Genomic DNA, 19,832 nt, shown 5'->3' on the forward strand with positions numbered 1-19,832 from the left:
ATAGTTTGAGAACCACTGATCTAGATGTATTTGGCCGTATTAAAACATATTGTTTGCTTGTGGTCAGTTTACCAAATAATCCAGCTCAGTCTGTATCCGTGATCTGTCCTCTTCATTATTTACCACTCCCCCAGTCTGTGTCATCTGCACACTTGACAATGGTGGCTTTCATGAAGTGTGTACCTTGGAGGCCACCAACTCATTTCACAGAAGCCAATGAACAGCTACCAGATAGTAACAACTTTTGGTAATGATTAAGCATCCAGCTACAACTGCTTCAAAAAAACAACTGAGGAAAGGCACCTGTTTACAGCACAGTTGTCCCCTGACCTGGTTACAACACTGTTAAAATGTGTAGTATTGAGAGGACCTAATTGTCTTGCAAACCAGGTTAGAACCTTATTCTTTTTGGTAAGTATTTCTATGATGTTTGTCACTGTAGCATTGGACAATCCAACATGCCTTAATGAATGAAACTTTATGGTATCTTGTAAACTAGGACAGAATTATTCCTGATGCCTATTGCACAAAAAGACTAAGTGATTTTCCCCAGGGAGTACAAGTATTTTGCAGCACACTCAGGAACATAACCCTGATCTCCTGCTAACAAGCACAGTTCTTCAATCACAGTACTATTCTTCCTCCTTTAGCAAGAGCTAAGGCTTTAGCCTATGTGGTAGTAAATCTCAAGCACAGGAAGTATGTCCTAATCAAAACTAGATTTTTTTTTTTTTGTTCTGTTCTTAAGATAACTATCTATGACTAGCTCAAATACATACCACAGCTGGCATTAGTTCTGGAACTCTCTGGCTATTTGTCTAAATCTCAGAAAGGTGGGAATTCAGGTCCCTTGCTCTAATATTGCCTTGCTTTCTGGTTGCCTAGCTATTCTAGGACTCTGCAATTGGGGTGTACACTCTCCTAGGATTCTCTATCAGCATTGCCTTCCTGGTTAGCTGACTCTTTCTATCATGAAGAGAAACAACTGTAGCATTTAGGTCAGTGATACACAGACTGAGGCTCAAGAGCCACAAGTGGCTCTTTAATGTGTCTCCTGTGGTTGTTTGCAGCACATAGTAAAACAGTGTTTAATTATTATCCAATCAGGATACTTTCACTGTTATTAACCAATTGTAGTTGATAAAATAATACTAGGTTGGTCATTTTGCTGTAAGAATTTTATTTTATATAGTGTGTGTGTGTGTGTGTAAAAATATGTATAAATAAATTCACACTACTGTGGCTCTTTTGGGTAATGGTGATTGCTAATTTGGGTCCTGAACCACGGAGGCCTGAGCATCACTTATATAGGTAGTCTCTCTCTCACTCTCACTCATTACAATTTGTTCTTCCCTCTCTTCAGCAAGGAAGTATTTAGTGCCTTTCTATGTTCTGGCTTTTTCTTGATCACCTCTGAGGAAGGGGCATATGCTCATAGCCTGGTTTCAGCAAATAGTTCAGATTCTGTCTACTACACTATATGTTTCAAACCTGTTGTTACTGAGCCTCCTGCTTTCGTAGCAAAGAAGAGCCGTAACCTGGACACCAACTGCTGTACTTGAGATGAAAGGCCCGGTTTCCCATTGCCAACTTTATTCTTAAGTGCAAAGGGTTATCTTCAGCAGTCATAATTTGTAGCTTTTCTGACTCACAAGAGATAAGGGAAATGCCCCATATTTCACAATCAAAATATTGATGAACCTGGATACATCCTGAGGGAAGGAGATTGTCTATGAAGGGTGTGTCCAGCAGAAGAGCTGTTTACCTTTGCCTCTATACTGTGACCTTTTTGTCTTTGGGGATGGAGGTTTGGAGAGAAACTGCTCACAGACCTTTTCTCAAATGTTCCCCAAAAAAGTAGTTTCCAACTCTCTGGGTAACTGTAGCAGGCTACAACACTACCAGTCAGGGCATTCCACTCGGCTTGTTTTCACTACTGCGTTACATGGGCGCAGCTGCATCGATGTAGCATATCTGGGGAAGATGCGCTATGCTGATGGGAGAGTGCTCTCCCATTGATATAATCGCTCCGCCTCAACGAGGGGCGGAAGCTGTGTCAGTGGGAGATGCTCTCTTGCCAGCATAGTGGGTTTTAGATACTGCTTTAAGTTGATGATGTAACTTACGTTGCTCAGGGGGTGGCTTTTTCACACCCGAGTGACGTTAGTTACATTTACTTAAGGGGTAGCTTAGACAAGCCCTCACTCTGGTTTTTAACAAACCCTAGTCTCTCATTTGCAAAAGGGGGCCTTGTGAGTTCAGGCACATGCAGCTGAATGGGAGGTGAGAGGAAGGGAAACACAAAAGCAGGGTTGCAGCATTGTGTTGCTCACCATTGTACTGCAAGTCTTTATAATAGTTTGGGGGTGGGGGGTGGTTCTTAAAGCTCCACATGGGCTCAGGTTATCACCTGAGAATCTGAGCCCTCACTTTTTTTTTTTACACGTAAGTTTCTAGCTGTGAAGACAGCATGCCTTGAAGATGGGAAAACTCTATGCACCAACATCGCATACAAAAGACCCTCACATTATTTAAGTTTTAGGCCAATATGTTTTTTTTTGGGGGGGGGGGGGCGGGGGAAGTAGGCAGACCGGTGATTTTACAATACGTGGGGTTAGCAATACCCGGCTGCCCGCACGTCCAAGTTTGCCTCTTGTCGTTGATGGCGGGCTCCTGTCCCAGGCAAAAGCCAGGCTGTTGCCAGGCAGCGTGGAGCCATTTCCCGGGATGAGCCCCGGCACACCAGCCACTCGCCGGCCTGACGCGCGGCCAGCCCCACCTGAACGCGGCCAGCTCCGGCCGCGGCCACTGCGGGAGGCCGAGGGGTGGGAAGGGCGCCGGGGCTCGGGGAAGTGTGTTGGGTCATGTGGCTGCATCACGTGGAGGCGGAGCCAGGCCCAGCAGCAGCCGCCTCAGTAGCAGGGAGAGACGGAGACTGGAGCCAGCCCCAGACGCTGGGCTGCGGGCAGAGGCAGGCTGGGGCTGGAGGGAAGCAGCCAGAGGGTGGCCGCCGCCTGCTCTGCGCCCGGGAGCGGTAAGCCGGGGGCGGGGGGTGCGTGGGGCATGACCCTGTGCGGGGCACAGCGAGAGCAGCGGCGATGGCCAGCGCCTGGGCTGGAGGGGGGAGGCTCGCCCCGGGGGAGGGCAGCGCCGGGGCTGTCTGTGCGCGCCGAGGCTGGAGCAGGGCTGCAGCTGGCGGGCCCCCCGCGCCTGCCCCCGCACGCGGCTGGGAGGCTGTGGCGGCGAGGGGGGGATCTGTGCTGGTCGCTTCGCCGAGTTTGCCTCCTGGGAGAGAGTGGGGGGTGGCTCAGGGAGCAGCCGGCTCCCCGGGTGAGGCTGTCACACGCACCGAGGCAGGCGGCTCCGGATCTGTTTTTCTTTTGTTCTGGCGGTGGGTGTGAAATGCATGGGCTAGCCGCGGAGATGAGGGGCGCTCGGGACCCGGGCTGCTCGGTGCTGGGTGGTCACAGACAATCTTCTGCTTCAGCAGCAGCAACAGCCACCACATTTTGTTAGCAGTGTGATTGGTGCTCCAAATTAGTGCCCTGGAAAGGAGAGACCACCTCCTCCACCCTCCTCGGACCACTGCTACCCAAACTAAGGGAAGGAGAGACGAGCTGGGGATGGTAGGAGATTAGTCTGAGAAACAAATTCTATCTACCTGCGGTTCTAGATGCAATGGACATCTGGGTAGCTCTGTTTGGGTATTTCTCTTCCTCTAATCAACTGTATTGCTCCCTATGCCCTCATCTCTCTTGTTTTAAATGGTGCTAGTCCCGCACTTTGCATCTCTTTGTAAGGACATTTCTGGTGGTAGCTTGCACCTAGAAACCGTGGGGGAGGATGGGATACAGTGAGCAAGCGGGTGCTTTTGTGCTGGTGTGTGTGGGAAGCTGTAGTAATGTGATCCTGTGTCAGCTCTAGTCTTCCATGCAGTATCTGTAACACTAGGTTTTTGTCCATGACCTTTTTTCACTCTGGGGTTTCGAAATTTACAGAAGGATGGAGGGAATTTGCCTAGCAACTGTAATTCCTTTTCCTTTTTCTCTTTTCTGGTATGGGTATACTGAAGGGTTCAGTAAATGCCCATGTCCAGGGCACATGCTTGAGCATGATGTCCTGAAAAGTGCAGGAATTATTTGCCTGTTCAGCACTTAATATATGAATACGAGGCCTCCAGAAGAGAGAACTGGTTTCTTAAATTTGTACATTAAAAATGTAACTGCAGTCATATACTCTTGTAGGCAAGTCCATTCTTCCAGGCTGAAGTATGCCTGCCCAAGGAATACCCATTCATGAGCCACCCCACACAATGTTTTCAAATTAGAGGTTTTAATAAGTGTTGTGTACAACTGGGGTTTGTGTGTGTCAGAGCTGTAAACTAGAGAGAGTAATTTTAAATGCCAGACTTCACAGACTGGTTGTGAAATTTAAGATTAGAACTGAAAGAATCTGCTGAATGATATTCACTATATAGCATCAAAATAGCAAGTGCTTTACCATAACCCATTTTTAAAATATTTACAGCTTTGGAGATGATTATATGAGTAAAGCATGGACACTGAATATCTAGTGATCAGTTTTTCAATTTAAATAGAAATAGTTTGTATAAAAGGGTGACTTATGAATAAAATAAAATGGAGTTTTCATTAAATTAAGAATTTTGGTAGAGTTGTTATAATAAAATCGTTAAGAGCTATTTTTTTTCCATAACAGTAAAATCTTGGCGAACCTCAGAAATATTAGCTCTGGGTTTGATCCTGGAACCCTTAATCATGCCAGTAGTCCTTACTAAGTGCACTCAACTGGATTACTTTTATGAGTAAAGGTTGCAGTAGTGGACCTGTTTTTTAGTTTATAGTACAAACAGCAAACAAAGTGCAACTATATAAAATTGCTTATTTTTTATTTAAGGTGAGACCTTAATTAGAAATGTATCCATCGGTTTTCTGTGAAATAGCAGCTTTAAAAAAAACAAACAGGTTTGAAATGTTTTGCGTTCTGGTTTGTAAACCTGGAAGCTAGCTAATTGCTGTGACTGGCTTGTTCATGGAGGAAGGCTTTCATGCTACACTTTTTAGTCCCTTTTGTACAGAGTGTGATAGTTGTTCTCACCTACTTAATTGTTGTTTGTTCTAAAATCCTTACACATATGATTACTATATTTTAAACTACTGAATAGTTCTTGAAGTGAACTTCAGCCTGATGATGTAGTTCAGTAGGGGCAACATACAGTGAGTTGAGAGAAGGAAAAAATCCAAAGTTAAAATGTATGTTTAAATGATTCAGTATTAATGTACACCCACAAAAATATTAGTGTGATTTCAGTTAACATTTTACAGATGATAAAACTGAGGGACAGAGAGAGATTAAATGACTTGCCCAAAACCAATACTGGAAGTTTGGGGCAGGGCCAATAATAGAACCCAGCTCTTTTGACTGCCATCCTTGTGTTGTAGCCACAAGACCATCGTTCTTCTCAATATAATCAGTCTTCAAATTAAAATCCGTTTACAACTGAATATGAAAGTGATTTTTGTGATGTTTGAAACTACATATTACCCCTGCCACATCCAGGCTGGAAGGAAAGCCTGGCCTAATGAGTTTTGCTACGTAGGGCAGACTTCACTGCCTGATGGTGGAAGGGGGTACCATGGGAGAAGTGGGCAGAAGTGATCTGATCTTGGTGCTGAGGAGTGGGGAACTAGTTAAGAAATGGGCCCCATTAAAGTACCAAAAGTAACAACGGAGAAGGCTGCCAACTCCGTTGCAGAGGAGCATGGCTGTCAAGTGAGTTTTGAAAATGGTCCTGAGTTCATTTGTCAGACAAAGGGGTGAACCTGGGATGGGTGTTTACTAGATCAGAGAGGCATGTTCAGCATCCAGCTAACTGCTTGTGTTCCCTCACTTCCCATCTTCCCTGAATCAACGTCGTAGAGAGCAAGGGATATAGAATCTTGCACCTATGTCTTCATTTCTCCTTTGATGTAAATCTGCTCCATGAATGCCTTTTGATGCTAGAGGTGTTACATATGTGTTCTTGAATTATTGCTCTGTTTCCAGCCATCACTTTCCATTGGGATATTTCTTACACCTGATTATCACTAAGTACAGTATAAGTGCATTTTAAGAATTGCTTCATTTAGGACTTTCTTGGTGGTAAGATAATATCTCCCCATCCACTTGATCAGTAACCCTGCCAAATAAGGAAATTAGGTTGGTCTGTCACAATTTTTTTTTTTATGTGCAGTTCCTTCAGTGGAACTAGTCAGAAGGCAGCCTTACAGCTGTCTTCATCAGTGCCTGCATCAAAGGAATCCTTCTCTGGATAGATGTGGGGCCTTTAGAGCCTTTTAATGCTGCTCCAGCCCTCTTCCTCAGCATAAAGGGGCTCATGTGGTCTGAGGATCTTGCCCAACAACATCTGACAAAATGAACTAGATAAGGCAGTTAAAACTGGTTGAGTACTAGGAAAACATATTTATTGAATACATGTATTAGATGAATATTGTCATTATTAGCTGAGCAATTATGTGATGAAGAACTGCTAAATTAGCTGAGTAATCATTGAATAGTATTAAACCAGCACCAATTGCATGTGTTTCCAAGTGAGAATACCTGTAGCAACTTTTCTAGGAAGGAATGGGACAAGTATATAGGGTGGGGTAAGCCCAAAGATACAGAACTCCTGTTATGAATCCTAATCAGCCACAGTGAATAACAATTATTTTGTATCTCTAACAACTAAACTCTGTGTGGTACTATTAAAAGCAAATAAGAATTTTAAAACGGGGTGATTCAATCCTCTGTTTCTCAGAGCTGCACGTCTTCGAGAGGTCTCTGTCTTCATTGGTGTGCCCATCACATACTGCCAGCATACTGAAGAGATGTTCCTTTTTTTTTACCAAGTAAATATCTGTGCAGAACATATCTAGTCCATAAAACTCTAACACCAAACCACATCATTCACCAGAGAAGCATGGGAGCGTTGGTTCAGGGAGCCTGCCTCCTGGAATCTCAATTGGGAAAGGGGTTAGTACCCCTTGTAGAAATTATAGTCTGGGTTCACTACTAGTGCTAGTTTATCTGTTGCACTAGAAGGCCCCACTATCTTTACCTCCAGAGGTCTGCGGCTTCAAGAACATCTTTTTATTAATACAGAGTTTTGTGTGGAAATACTTGTTACTCTGAATAAATGAAATATGAGAGCACTGAGTGAGGATAATGTTGTTGTGGGGGGAAGAGGGATTATCTGAAAAGTCTTATAAGAGCAATTTTGTTTTCACTACGAACTGCGTTGGTGGTTTTTGTGATGGTTATTTATAAAGAGAGCAGATGGCTGGAATGGCACTGGTGGGAGTCCTAGGCTGAAGACGACTGATGGTGACCTGAAAATTGCTTAAGATGCAGTACTAGGGTTGTGCAGAATGCAAAAAACAAGTTCTTTGAGATGTTACTGATGCTAAATAGATTTATTCCCTGGGAGGCAAATAGATTTATTCCATGGGTTGGATAGCCTGCTTAGTCCAGGCTCTTCTTCCAGAGGCTGATTCAAGTGCCTTCTGTTGGGAGGAAACTTTGAGCTGTTTTGTACTGAAAGTAGCTGTGATTTAGAATGAGGTGTCCACTGCTGTTGGAACAGAGCAGGATGTTCTCTATTTGAATTTATGCTGGTGTTGCTCACTGAAGTTCTGGAGGTACTGGGATAACTTTTTGTTCCACAGTCTGTGCTCTGTGTCCTTCAAAAGATAGCAGGAAAGAACAAGGACCTCTACTGGTGGAAATGGTTGACAGGCCCTTTTAAGGAGGGCAGAATGCACACTCTTGTAAGGAAACATACATACAAACTTTGCACATGACACCATTGCTTGACTATGATAGTCTGAGCAGCTGTAGATTTGTTTCTTGTCTTCCATTTTTGGTTGAGATTATGGAGAAGGGTACGGTGAGACAATTGAGTACCTAGAAAGTTCAGATCAGCTTGTCCCTTGTTATGCTGACTTTAGTCCTTGTTATGACACTAAGGCTGTGTCTACACTACAGGGTTAAATTGACACAATTTATGTCGACAATCATAAACGATTATAATGACAGCACTTATGCATGTTCACACAATGCTCCTTGTGTCGGTGGAGCGCATCCACAGTTGGTGCTCTAGCATTGAGAGCGAGGAGTGCACTGTGCGTAACTATTCTACTGTGCAACTTGTCATCTTCTGCAACTAGGAGTTGTAGTAATGGGAAGTGGATCGCAGTGCATCGTGGATGCGGGCTCACCACCCCATGATGCAGTTTTTTCTGGCCCCTCATTCCATTGGCTTCCAACTGCGTTTTGTGCTGTTTTTCAACAGCCCGCGAACACAGTGTGGCTGATCATGCAGTATTTCATGAGCTGCGAATCCGAACTGGAATTCCTGGTGCCTGCCCTGTTTGTGTGTCATGGAAAGAAACAACACCAGGTTACTTTTGATATTCAGAGAGCAGCTGCACACGGTGGACTGTCGCTATGGGGCTCAGGGAAACAAGCGGTGTTATGCACTTCTGGGATGACAAGCAGTGGCTGCAGAACTTTTGAATGCGCGAAACCACCTTCTGGAACTGTGTGTGTGTAGCTTTCCCTTGCCCTGTGGCTCAAGGGCATCAAAATGAAAGCTGTCCTCTTGGTGGAGAATCATGTGGCAATCCTTGTGTGGAAGCTGGCAACTCAAGCGTACAGGGCCATTAATTGCATCCTGCTAAGAAGAACTGTGACTCTAGGAAATGTGCATGAAATAGTGGATGGCTTTGCAGTGATGGGTTTCCCTAACTGCGGCGGGGCAATAGATGGCACGCATATCCCTATTTTGGCCCCAGACCATCTTGTGACTGAGTACGCCAATAGAAAGGGCTACTTCTCTATGGTATTGCAGGTGCTGGTGAATCACTGGGGTCATTTCACTGATATCAATGCGGGGTGGTCAGGGAAGGTGCTTGACACACGCATCTTCAGGAACACTGGCCTGTATAGAAAGCTGCAAGAAGGAACTTTCTTTCCAGACCAGAAGATTGCAATGGGGGATGTTGAAATGCCCATAGTGATCCTGGGAGACCCAGTGTACCCCTTACTCCCATGTCTCATGAAGCCTTACACTGGATACTCCTGCACCAAAAAATAAAAAATTCTGTGCACAGTATTTTAAAATTCTGCATAATTTGTCAGAATAACACTATGTAATCCCAGACCAGAAAAATCGTCCCAGGAATAGAGAGTTAAAGAAACCCCTATGACGACTCAGTTCCTGTTTCTCTGCCCCCTCCCACCCTGAGCCCAGCTGCAGGGTGCACCCCTACCCCCCCAAAAGGCCAGCCGTGGGGATCCCCCAGCTCAGACACTCGCACTCCCTTATCCTCAGAGCCCAGCTGTGGGGTGCCCTCCCAGCCCAGACACTTGCACTCACCGCCTCCCTTCCAGAACTCAGGGATCTAGAGGGAGAACAGCCTGATGCTGGGACCTGGGCTTGTGTGGAGTTTCCTGTGTGCCACCTCCTTCCTTTAGGGTGTGCTGGGAAGTGCAGCTGCCTGGAACCCTCCAGTTTCAACTCCTCCTCCTGGCAGTGTCTTCTGTTTGCATTGCTAGGTCCAGTGGACCCTAGTGGCAACCAGCAGCACTGCAGCCCATTTCTATGGGCCAGGGAGAGGGGAAGAAATTCTGCACAGAACATTAATTTCTGCGCAAATTCTGTATTGCACAGTGGGGCAGAATTCCTCCTGGAGTAAGCAGAAACCTTGACAGCAGCAAGGAGCACTTCAACAACAGGCTGAGCAGGTGCAGAATGACCACTAATTGTGAGTTTGGCAGATTAAAAACTTGCTGACGCTGCCTTTATGGCAGGTTAGACCTCTGTGAGGAACCTGTTTCCATGGTCATAGCAGCCTGGTGTACTCTGCATAATATTTGTGAAGCTAAGGGGGAAAAGTTTCCACAGGGGTGGAGTGTCGAGACTGATGACTGATTTTGAGCAGCCAGATACCAGGGCTATTAGAGGGGCTATTTGAATTAGGGAGGCTTTGAAGTAGCATTTTGACAATGAGCCCCAGTAATGTGTCTATGTAATGCATTCAGCCGGGCTCTGTTTGCTTGCTGCCTGGAATGACCCTTGTGCTGATTGCTTCCTGAGCGTGATTTGTAACCTGCAAATGTGCCAGTTGCCACTGTGTGTGAATTCCAGCAGCAAATACCATATGTAGAAAGAAAATGAATCTTTATTTTTCTGAGTACGTTTTTATTGAACAGCAATAACCAATACGCAGCATTTGATTTCTTGCAAGGGACATGCCACTTAAGAGCACTCCCTTTATGTAGGCTCTCATAGCTGTGTACAAGTCCAGCTGTCCTTAAGAAACCTATCCGAAGGGGTGGTGTGAAAAGTCTACTGTAATGGGTCAGAAACATGCAAAGAATGTGTGTGAGGAGTTTGGGGAGGGTATGGCACGCAGTTCTATATAGGCTGCAAGGGGAGGAGAGCACACACGTGTTCTGACTGCAGCACAGTCAGGGACTTCAGCATCTCTGTTTGGTCCTCCATCAGTTTTATCTTTTGCTCCTCTCCCACTATAATATGCACTGGGCCCTGCTTCCTCTCTAGGCTACCTATTTTCAGTTTTTCATTAACTGTCTCTTTCCATGCCCTATGGTCATGATCTGGGGCACCAGACAATTGGAGCACCCCCCAAACATGTCCTCCTTACTTCTCCTGGTCGCCCCCTTTATCTGATGGAGATGCCTTGCCGGTGTGTAAGGGGTTCCTCTCGAGGACACAACTGCAGAAACACAATAAACGGAGGCAGTGTTTTGAGTGCGTTCACAGCATTGAATCATTTTATAGTTAAATACACCTCTTTCTCACTCTCCCTTGGCAAGCACGCAGCTCGGCAAGTGCCCTCAACATGGTGAGTTCGGCCCATGGGGGTGGTAAAGGTCCAAGATGGGGCAAAGAGTCTAAGTGATTTTTTAAGGGGATCACTGCAAGCACCTAGGGACACTATTGTATATTCTACTGCCATTTTCCACATGTGGGGTAATTGAAGCCGTTAGTTCACTCCTGAGGGTAAAAAAGGATGCATCTCCTGCATGCTTCCGGCTTCAGACTGGGTCCCTATGCTGCTTGTTTGTGTGCTGCTTTGGGCCCTGAACAAGTGATTGCCGATAGGTGTGGCAAAGTTTCCTACTGCGAGGGAAGAAACAAAGTGGCTTTCCCAAGGAACCTTCGGCAGAGGATTGGCGAGTACCTCCAGGAAAGTTTCCTAGAGATCTCTCTGGAGGATTCCCATGAAATTTTGGTGTGCATTAACAAACTTTTCTGCAGGGCCCTCACTGCATAGCTGCATAGGGGAATGGGAAGCACACGCAAATGCTGCTAGTCTTTTACATTTCTATCCCCCTAACCCTCTTCTAGCATATAACAAAACAAAGGACAGCTCTACCTCATGTAACCGAGCAGTATCAAATCAAAATGAGCACTTACCAGAGTTTCCCCTCTTCTGTATCATGCGTGCCAGAACTGAAGTGTTGGGACTGACTTGAACCCTCCAAATTGAGAAGAGGTCCTGGCTTGCCACGCTACCGGATGACCCTGTCACCTATCCCACCTCATCCTCCAACTCCATTTCCTTGTCCACCACTTTTGTCCTTGGGGTTGAGCCTGCTGGCTACTGTCTCCAGACCCCCTGAAGTATCCACAGGGCTTTTGGGCGTGGAGATGGGGTGGCTGCCAAGGATGGCGTCCAGCTTTTTGTAGAAGTGTCAGGTCTTTGGTGTAGCACCAGAGCGACAGTTTGCCTCCCTTGCCTTCTGGTACGTCTGCCTCAGCTCCTTGATCTTTGGACGGCACTGATGCATGTCCAGTTCATGGCCCTTCCCCAACATGCCACAACAAATCTGCCTGTAGGTATCAAAGTTCCTACAGCTGGAGCAGAGCTGGGACTGCACAGCCTCCTCTCCCCACAGACCCAGCAGATCCAAAAACTCTGGTGTACTCCAAGCGGGAGAGCGTTTGCTGCATGGAGCCGTCATGGTCAGCTGGGAAGATGTGATGTGAGCTCTCCATGCTCAGCAAACCGGAAGTGGAATTTCAAAAATTCCTGGTCCTTTAATGTGGGAGGGGCGGATGCCTGTGTACGTGGCTGCAGGGCAGCGGAGTTCGAACTGCTGACCAGAGTGGTCAGGATGGGCATTGTTGGACACCTCCTGGAGGCCATTTATGGCAACATAAGCAAGTGCAGTGTCTTCGCTGACAGTGTATTGATATAACTTGTTGCAAAAAGCACTCGTTGAGGTGGTTTTATTTTGTCAGTGTGGCAAGAGTATTAAATTGGCATGAGGAGCATTGTAGTTTGTATACCTCCACAGTTTTGTCGACAGAACAGTGTAGTGTAGACAAGGCCTGAGCCTGGATTGATGATTGGGTGTCTGTGCTGATATTAGTGGACTGACCATTGATTGTGAGATGGTGTTGACTCCTGCTTGGGTTTGTGTGCAAGTAGACAGAGCTTTGTTCCTTTGAGTGATCCCAGAGAGTAATTACTTTCTGTCCTGAGGACTCTGGTTTAGGGTGGGTTACAGCTTGTCACCTCTCCTCCTGGGTAGGTTAATGTGGAGAGATGGCTTGATAGAGCTTCATTATGCTGATAATATTCAGATCTCTCTGCATTTTCATTACCGCAGATGGTGTGGTCGAATCGTAGTGATTGTGGCTTGGATAGGAGTGGGCTGGCTGAGAGTCAATCCAGAGAAGACTGTGGTGATGCTGGTAGGATGGGGGCTAGTGGAAGCACTAGAGAATGTGGTAAAGATTGTATTGGCTCCTCTGAATGGGGTGTGTGTGGCTGCAGTGACCACGATGCTTTCTTTCCATCCGTCTGGTCATGAGGCTGTGACCTATTTCTTGGATTCAAACGTCACTCTCATCTTGCTTGCCTTTGTTGTTTAAGTTTAGACCTTTGGAACTTTGCTGTATGTTTTATTATACCACTACTCTATGTATCCACCACCATACTAACTTTTGTTTTCTGAATATATTGGCTTTCTTTTAGCAAAATCACTTAAACTACTCATCATACACATGGTCTTAAAATTTAGCTTGATCCTTGTGCAGTTTTTTAAAAATAGATTTTGTTGTGCAGCCAAAAAGTGAAGGGCTTTTTTAAAAGTGGCTCTACCCAATTTTCATCTCATTTGAATGCCCTCAGGGTTTACCTCCACTTGATTGATTTGAGAAATCCTAATGAATTTTGGGATCTCATTCAATGTTTGCTAATACGTAGACGCTTGAGTCCAGGCTGTATCAGGTTCCACTGTCATTTGTATAGGGGAAACCCTGGTATTTGCATGACGATAACAAGTATTCAAATAATTGCATTAGTATGTGCTCTAAGCATTGCTTCTCTGTGGTCAGCACAATGGAGCTCATATCATCATAGCTTCTGGATGCTACTGCTACATAAATATTAAAAATAACTGCTAACCTATCTGGATTAGTGCTCTGATAAGATTCCATTGTTTTTTTTTTCCTAGTGAAATCACATTTCTCTCTTGAAGAGTTACGCTATGATCACAAATGCATCTTATGTAGATCTACCTAATGGTTAGAGAATCAGATTGGGAGTCAAGATTCCTGGATTCTATTCCCACTAATTTACTGTGTGATCTTGCATAAGCCTCAACTTCTCTGTGTCTTACTATATTCAGCTGTATAATGGGGATAATGCGTTTTGCCTACCTCCTATAGGACTTGTGGGGCTTAATGTTTATAGAATAATTTGGGATCCTTAGATGAAAGGTGCTTTTTAAAGTGCAGTGTTTTATTAAAGAAAATCATGTAGCTGGGCATTGGTTCAAACACACGCACAACGGAAAATAAAAGATAAGTCGGCAAAGATTTTAAAAAGATATATAAAGGGGAAAATAGGAAAGGATAAGCGATATCTTGTTGCATGACTCCCTAGCTACTTTGTCTCTATGTCATATGCCGTGGTGGTGTAGGCATGTTGGACCCAGGATATTAGAGAGACGAGGTAGGTGAGGTAATGAAGAAGAAGAAGAAGCAGCTCTGTGTAACTCAAAAGCTTGTCTCTCTCACTGACAAAAGTTGGTCCAATAAAAGCTATTACCTCACCTACTTTGTCTCTCTCTTGTCTCTGTGTTGTCTGTTTAGATTGTGAGTTTTTAGGGCCTATATCTTACATGTCTGTAGGGCATCAGGCACAGCTATGCTGCTATAACAATAATAGTTTTAAATAAATGAACATTGGTAATGATATATGTTTCGACAAGATGCATGTAATTGTAGATATCACTCTAGCATTGATGCAGTTGGAAAACTGCTCTTCTGAAACGCCATCTGTTTGTGAGTAGATAGGAAACGAAGAAGGGGTTTCTGCATATTGCTGAATTAGCATGCTAGTTGCTGACATGATTGGGAGTTAGCAGTGACAAGATTGTATTGATCAGTCATTGGCAAGGATGTTTGTGAAGGAGAAGCTGATGGGACAGTCTTAGTGCTTTTGTGTCACTCCTAGCTAGTAGAAAATATTGGCCATTCGTCTTGGTTCAAAGAAATATTCTCTTTTCTTGTTCATCCTGAGTGAAGCTTTTCGAGTTTGGATGTAGGGGCTGCCTTTATACTTTTAAAAAAAGTCATTGGTTATTGAAACTGAGAAGAATCAGGGAGTAACAACCTTCCCAGTGAACAGTTTTAGGGTGAAATTTTTCACTAGTACTTAATGGCTAGAGCAGATCTCGTAAATAGAGATTTAAAAACTGTAAGTGATGAGGAATTCATCCCATCCCTTGTACATTGTTCCAATGTTATGTTTATTTTTGTTCTTTAAAATTCTGATAGCACTCAAATTCCTGGTCTCTCCTATCCCTAAAAGAAAACTGGAAAGATTTTGTAGTCAACCAAACTTTGTAACATCCAGTCTGAACTTTCCTGCTTCATCTTGGACTTACTCTCATGCAGGATGGAATGTAAAACATACATCTCTGCAATATAGGCTGAGTTTGTTCAAGGGTGATAGCAGTTGTAGCGGGCTATATGACGCTGCTACGCATTTTGTCCAAAATTCCCATTATTGCCAGGGGTGCTAGAACAAATTTTTATAGTGCGGGTGCTGAGAGCCATTTAACCAAACTGTAGAACTGTATACAGTATAATGGAAACCACTTCAAGCCAGGGGGTTGTGGTAGCACCCCCAGCACCTCTAGTTCCAGCACCTAGGACTATTGCTGCTGCCATTTCAGCTCCATAAGTAGAAGCAACGTTGAAAGCGGTAGTTTAGAGAAGGCTCTTGTAGCCACTGGCATTGTGTTAAAAATGCCTGCTAACTTGCTCTGAGCAGGTTTAGGTGCCACAGCGATTTAAAAAAATGTTGGTGGCTGTAGGACTCTGTTTAAAGGGTTCTGTAGAGGTTTCTTTGAAAATAACTTGTAGTGTGTCCCTTAACGTGCTACTGTGACTTAGCAGGAAATGGGTTTCTGCTGCAGCTTACAGGTATGCAAGCTGGAGAAAGAAGGAATTGGCCATCTTTAAAAGAAGAGGGCAGACAGTAAGGAGAAAATGCTAAGAGGGGAATAGCAGCTTTGCCCATTGGTTTGTGAAACATGCTCAGTCAGCTGGATGAAAATAACTCCTTTGACCAACTACTACTAGGTCCCGTCTCCCCCCAGTAAGGGCAAGGACTTCAAGATCAGGGGAATAGTACTTTTAGATGGTGGTTCAGCTTTGGCCACGATCCCCTTAGAAAGGAAGTCAGTCAGTCTTTGGAGCTCCTGCCATGTTTTTGGAGATGGTTGTGATAGCATTGAAAACTAGGGAGGGGATCAAATATAAACTGTCTTCAAGGATGCAAAAATATTCAGCGTGTCTTGCATTATTTTTAGTCAGTTTCCCCTGCTATGTCTCCTTGCTATGGTGGTATTGGGTTTCTCCCATTTACCCTGAGAACTGCATTTCTTCCCCATGATTTTTTCTGTAGCCTCGCTGTTGCTCAGCTCTCTTTTCCTTTCCTTCAGATGGAGTGTAGGGAAGGTCCTGCTACTATAAATTCAAGAACCCATTCCTAAAGTAACAAGTCTGCTTGGCCTTACAATAGATTTCTGAACTCCCAAACCAATATCAGGGGTCGAAATTCAGCAGTGTGACTCTCATGTCCCTTGCCATCCCCCTTTGCACTGTTGAAATTCCCCTAAAGGACCCTCTCCCACAGCTGTGCTGCTAATGCAGCACATTGTCCCACAGCAAAAGTAAAAGTAGCAGTGACTGTGCTATCTTCGCTCTGCCACTTGTCAGGTAGCCTGGGCACCAGCACCAGAAGCCTTCTCCCTAAGTTTTGTTTTTTCCCTCCCCATAGGGAAATTTCAAAGCTGTGTGCTAATTGGGTGCATTGTAGGCAGCAGGGAGGAGAAGATGTGGGAAGCTGCCTGTTCCCGTATTGAATTTAAACTCCCAGTTGCATAATTTGTTTACTGGCATCAAGAAACCTCATGCATTTTGCAGCACACTTTCTGTGTTAGGAGTGTTCTTGAACTGACAGCAGAAGACCTTTTCTACAATCTCTTCGAGATTACGGGCTTGTGTACAATGGCAGTTAACAGTGCTGCAACTTTCTCGCTCGGGTGTGAAAAAACACCCCCCCGAATGCAGGAAGTTGCAGTGTGGTAAAGCATCAGTTTAAACAGAGGCTGTTTACCTTGTTGAGGTGGTTTTTTTAGAGTGGTGGGAGAGCTAGCATCAACTTACGGAGTGATGCACTGTGGGTAGCTATCCCGCAGTCTCCGCTGCCCATTGGAATTCTGGGTTAAGCTCCCAATGCCTGATGGGGCAAAAACATAGTCGTGGATGGTTTTGGGTACATGTCGTCAGTCGCCCCTCCCTCTGTGAAAGCAACGTCAGACAATCGTTTTGCGCCTTTTTTCCGTGCAGATGCCATACTACGGCAAGCATGGAGCCCGCTCAGCTCAGTTCACCATCACCGCTGCTGTTGTGTCCTGGGTGCTGCTGTCAGCAGACAGTGCAGTAGGATTGCTAACCATCGTCATCCGCTGCAACTCTGCTCTCCTGCTCTTGTAAATGAGCTCAGTCTCAATAGCAGATTTCTCCATGTTGTCGTCATCCACCGCTTCCACTGCAACTCCGCTCTCCTGGTGCCATGAACCCACCTTGCAGGTCGTCTCGTCGTTCTGTATAAATATCTATTCTCGTGGCATCCGTCATCATCCACCGCTTCCGCTGCAACTCTGCTCTCCTGCAGACGCCGTACCACGGCAAGCATGGAGCTCGCTCAGCTCACCGCTGCTGTTGTGAGCATTGTAAACACCTCGCACGTTATCCTGCAGTATGTGCAGAACCTGCAAAAGCAGGCAAGGAGGTGACGACAGTGCGATCACGATAGTGATGAGGACATGGACATAGACTTCGCTCAAAGCACAGGTCCTGGCAATTTGGACATCATGGTGGTAATGGGGCAGGTTCCTGCCGTGGAATGCCGATTCTGGGCCCGGGAAACAAGCCCAGATTTGTGGGACCTCATAGTGTTGCTGGTCTGGGATGATTTCCAGTGGCTGCGAAACTTTCGCATGCGTAAGGGCACTTTTGTGGAACTTTGTGACTTGCTTTCCCCTGCCCTGAAGTGCAAGAATACCAAGATGAGAGCAGCCCTCACAGTTGAGAGTGGCAATAGCCCTTTGGAAGCTTGCCACGCCAGACAGCTACAGTCGGGAATCAATTTGGAGTGGGTAAATCTACTGTGGGGGCTGCTATGATCTAAGTAGCCAGCGCAATCACTGAGCTGCTGCTATCAAGGGTAGTGACTCTGGGAAATGTGCAGGTCATAGTGGATGGCTTTGCTGCAATGGGGTTCCCTAACTGTGGTGGGGCGATAGACGGAACGCATATCCCTAGGTTGGGACCGGACCACTTTGGCAGCAAGTACGTAAACCACAAGGGATACTTTTCAGTGGTGCTGCAAGCACTGGTGGATCACAAGGATTGTTTCACCGACATCAACGTGGGATGGCCGGGAAAGGTGCATGGTGCTTGCATCTTCAGGAACTCTGGTCTGTTTGACCAGCTGCAGGAAGGAACTTACTTCCCAGACCAGAAAATAACCGTTGGGGATGTTGAAATGCCTATAGTTATCCTTGGGGACCCAGCCTACCCCTTAATGCAATGGCTCATGAAGCCATACATAAGAACCCTGGACAGTAGTAAGGAGCAGTTCAACTATAGGCTGAGCAAGTGCAGAATGGTGGTAGAATGTGCATTTGGATGTTTAAAAGCTCGTTGATGCAGTTTACTGACTAGGTTAGACCTCAGTGAAACCAATATTCCCATTGTTATTGCTGCTTGCCATGTGCTCCACAATATCTGTGAGAGTAAGGGGGAGACGTTTATGGCGGGGTGAGAGGTTGAGGCAAATTGTCTGGCGGCTAATTACACGCAGCCAGACACCAGGGTGATTAGAAGAGCACAGCTGGGCGCCCTGCACATCAGAGAAGCTTTGAAAACTAGTTTCATGACTGGCCAGGCTACGGTGTGACAGTTGTGTTTGTTTCTTGTTGATGAAAACCTGCCCCCTTCGTTGACTCTACTTCCTTGTAAGCCAGCCAACTGACCTCCCCGCTTCGATCACCGCTTTCAGAGGCAATAAAATCATTATTGTTTCAAAATCATGCATTCTTTATTAATTCATCACACACACAGGGGGAAAACTCGCAAGGTAGCCCTGGAGGGTTGGGTGAGGAGGGAGGCACTCGGGGGGGGGCGGGGGGTTGGATGAGGGGAGGAGGGAAGGACAGGGCCACACTACAGTTCAAAACTTATTGAATGCCAGCCTTCTGTTGCTTGGGCAATCCTCTGGGGTGGAGTGCCTGGGTGCCTGTAGCCTCCCTGCCATGCGTTCTTGGGTGTTTGGTTGAGGAGGATATGGAACTTGGGGAGGAGGGCAGGCGGTTATAGAGGGCTGCAGCGGCGGTCTGTGCTCCTGTTGCTTTTCCTGCAGCTCCACCAGATGCCTGAGCATATCAGTTTGCTCCCCCATTAGCCTCAGCATTGCATCCTGCCTCCTCTCATCGTGCTCCTCCCTCCTCTCATCGCGTTCATTTAGCGCTTTCCTGGACTCTGCCATTGTTTGTGTCCATGCATTCTGCTGAGCTCTTTCAGTGTGGGAGGACTGCATGAGCTCTGAGAACAGCTCATCACAAGTGCGTTTTTTTCGCCTTCTAATCTGCACTAGCCTCTGGGACGGAGATGATAGAGGGAGCGTAGAAACATTTGCAGCTGCGGGAGGAAAAAAAGGGAGAGTAGTATTTAAAAAGATACATTTTAGAGAACAAAGGGAAGACTATTTCACACTGAATAAGCAATTCACATTACATAGCACATGTGCTTTTGGTACAAGGTTGCATTTTGCCTCTTATATTGTGTGCCTGCCAGTTTGGTGTGAGACATCACACATGCTCGGCTGGGCAACAGAATTTGGCTTGCAGGCAGCCATGGTAAGGCAAAGGGTTTCGGCTTCTTCAGCCTTCATAACATGTGGGAAAGATTTCAAACAGCAGCGCCCTCCTTTCGCATACCAAGCAAAGCCCGCTGGGTTGGCCATTTAAAAGGAGGGGCTGTGGTTTTAGGGTGAATGTGCAGCACAACCTCCCCCCCCACCCCAATTCTCTAAGATGATCGCTTCATCCCCTTCCCCAATTCTCTGGGATGATCGCTTCCTCCCTCTTCCCCTCCAACTCTTTCGCTAGTATCAGGAAAGATCCGTGTCAGCCAAACGTGAACTGCTCAGCATGAA

General features: G+C 45.8%; 1 protein-coding gene across 6 annotated transcripts in view; it reads left to right on the forward strand.

Annotated features, from left to right (window-relative positions):
- The first annotated feature begins 2,717 nt into the window (after positions 1-2,717).
- The window catches only part of TULP4 (TUB like protein 4), a 277,954-nt gene continuing 260,839 nt past the window's right edge, over positions 2,718-19,832 (forward strand). For 3 of the 6 annotated variants that reach the window (XM_037895067.2, XM_043544271.1, XM_043544270.1), the window contains exon 1: positions 2,718-3,034. The gene's annotated coding sequence lies outside the window, so the exon portion shown is untranslated. Of the gene's footprint in view, positions 3,035-3,306; positions 3,627-19,832 lie in introns of those variants that run through there. The other 3 variants (XM_043544273.1, XM_043544269.1, XM_043544268.1) reach the window with 3 other exon arrangements.

This window comes from Chelonia mydas, chromosome 3, assembly GCF_015237465.2.
Source record: "Chelonia mydas isolate rCheMyd1 chromosome 3, rCheMyd1.pri.v2, whole genome shotgun sequence".
NCBI classification, from domain to species: domain Eukaryota; kingdom Metazoa; phylum Chordata; order Testudines; family Cheloniidae; genus Chelonia; species Chelonia mydas.